We start from the raw sequence: 3,181 nt of genomic DNA on the forward strand, positions 1-3,181 counted from the left end.
TTAATTTCGGGTTCAAATAATTATCTTTTGGGAAGATTTAAAATTTAGTTTAGTATAGTATTAGGTAAAACTTAAAAGGGGATTTAATTTAGAATTCGGGTTCATATAATTTTACTTCGGCCGGCGTGCCAGGCAATCTCCTCGGTTAAGTGAGAAAAAATAGGAAACTAATTAATAAGAGAAAATAAAGATTCTGGAAAGGAAAATTCATAAACATGAGTAAAATTGATTATGTCATTATGAACTTGATCAAGCATATTTTATAAAGAAACTAAGTGGAAGAAAATGGAAAAAAAACGTGAAAAGCTATTAACATTTAAACGAATGAAACTATAATTTGGCTAAATTATTTATTGGGTCAAGCGTGTATGAGTGAAAGTAGTATTGATATGGGTGACTTATTGAAAAGTTATCATGCGTCAAGCTGTTGATATTGCGTCACTTGAATATTGTTGGTTAGGTATGCCGTAAAAGAGTGATGCTAGATCTTAACGGGTTATACTTGTTCTGATGGGGACATGCCTGGCGGTAGGTTATGGATAAGGATCTCTAAGATATATGAGACATCAATAGACACGCACCTTCGTGGACTCATGGACCTACATATGCGGTATCACGAGTATTATGATATAAAGTTGTGTGTGAGCTAATAAATATAGACTTTGGTCTAGTGATAAGCACTTGACCCTAACAATTGTAACCAGAACGAGATCATGAGTTCAAGTATCTCAAGAAGTATATTTCTATATTTCTTGGGGGAGGATGTTGGGTTAAGTATGCATGAGATGAATGACCTCCTGAATGTTCTCGTGTCTCAAGCTGCTGACTTACGCCACTTGATCTGGTTGTATAGGAGAGTCGTAAAATAGTGGCGTCATACGTAACGAGTAATATTGTCTGTGCTGGGGACAATATCGACGTCGTGTAAAGGTTAAGACTGATATTTATGAGATATGCGACAACACAAGCAGATAGATACGCACATCTCCGGACTTATGGGCCTAACAACCTGACCCATTAACACGTAAATAAATGCATTATGCTCTGTCACAAATATAAAAAAAATAAAGTTGTACTTCAACTAATAACTATACTTTTGACTTAATTCTAAACGCTTGATCTTATCATTGTTACACAAAATTTTTGTATTGATGAAGATTGTCGATGTCCTTGTCTTCTTACATTCCATCGCTTATGTTCCGTTTTCTCAAGTGACTGCTTCCCCGTCATTGCACGATCATTGTTTGTAGGATAACTTTCGACTTGTAGCCATGGGTTTTGCCTAATTTATTATTTTAGTGCTAACACCAACGTTACTTTTTTTATATTTCCTATTAGTTTAAAAAAATAATTAATTGTAGAGGCCTAAAAATTTTTACTTGAAAATTTGCGAAAAATTTAAAATTTTTCTTTTAAAATAAATGGAGTGCCTCATTCATACAAAAAAAACTGATAAAATATTTAACGTTCAAAATAGCAGCGGAAGAAATTATTACTTGCCAAAATAACAAGTTAAAGTATTCAATAACTAAATATTTGAGCATCAAAATGGCAAGTGCTGAAACTGAGGTCCTCGGGTGCCACTACTGCCGACTCGAGCTAGCTCACTGGTCCCCGCCCTCGATCCCGACATCATCAGTACCTACAACAATCAAGTCTAGTGAGTCTAAAGACTCAACATGCATATATCGTAAATAACGAGTAAATATAGTAAAATTGCATGGGAGTAAAATTTCATGTCATGAGGCATATCGTAAAATGTCGTGTCATGATTAATTATAATACGTGCATAGCTGAACTGAAAATCATAGTGAAACTGTTTGCTCCTTGGAGCCCTGTACGGAAATAGCATATAATAATTTTCTGTGAGATTATGGTCTACGCAAGTGGTCCCTGAACTGAACTGAACTGAGCTGACCGATACTGGTGACCGGACCGATACTGGGGATCGGATTTACGTCTGATCAGACTACTGCCACAGTACTGGGTGAAACAACTGAACTGACCGATAACTGGTGACCGGGCCGATACTGGGGACCGGACTGAAGCATGATAGTAAAGTGACCACAAACAATATCGCATAAATCTCAAAATTTGTATTTTTGCACGTAATATAATTAAATAACTGAATTAAATATCCTGTACCCATTTTACAGCTTAGATTGGATCGCTTCCAGGCTCGCTGCAACCTAAATATGCCATGAAAAATATGCAATAGATTTATGGGACCAAACTATACAATAACCTTAAAAAATGTGACAAATACGCCTACCGACTTCGTATTAAATCATGACTCCAAGCCAACCCGAACCAACACTGAACCATCATGTAGTCATGATTAAAATACGCCTAAAATGATCAAATAATGCTCCTAAAATGGTGAGGGCCGAAATCTAGGTGAATGGAGGCCAAAACATGACCTTCCTAACTCGGTGAGGCACTGTCCAGTCCAAGGCCATGGGCTAAAAGCCAACCGAGAACTCGAACGACGCCTGAGAACAACAGCACACTTGCTGTCAAAATTACAGAAGCTGCACACTTGCTTTTCTTGTCTCGTTTTCGAGACTACCGGCCATTGGGGCTTGAACCACCGACCAGAGGCTCTTACCAACATCCCAAGGAATGATTTGAACCATGGCTAAGGGCCCTAGGCCAGCCACAATTTGCAACATTCCAGCAACATCAGAAAAGTTCACCCGAGAGCACCTTTGCATGCGCGTGAGGTGTTTGGCTTTGATTGCTGTCTCGTGTCGTTCCAGTGGCCATTTGATTGACCATGGCACAATCTAGACATCTAGGGGCATGGTATGAACCGTGGCTAAGGGCCATAGGCCAACCAAGATCCACACCATTCCANTAAGGGCTTTAGACCAGCCACAATTCGAAATATTCCAGCAACAATAGAAAAGATTCACCCGAGAGCACCTTTGCGCGCGTGAGGGGTGTTTTGCTTCGCTTGTTGTCTCGACTCGTTCCAGTGGCCATTTGATTGACCATGGCACGATCTAGACATCTAGGGGCATGGTATGAACCGTGGCTAAGGGCCATAGGCCAACCAAGATCCACACCATCCACCAAACCAAAATGACACATGCTGTAAAAATGAAGGGCCGAAATGGGGTAAGGGCTGTTCTTGATGTTTTAGTTGAAAACCGAGTAACCATGGACCGAGCCACCAAAA

The sequence above is a fragment of the Primulina huaijiensis genome, chromosome 6 (genome assembly GCF_012295235.1).
Source record: "Primulina huaijiensis isolate GDHJ02 chromosome 6, ASM1229523v2, whole genome shotgun sequence".
NCBI lineage: Eukaryota > Viridiplantae > Streptophyta > Magnoliopsida > Lamiales > Gesneriaceae > Primulina > Primulina huaijiensis.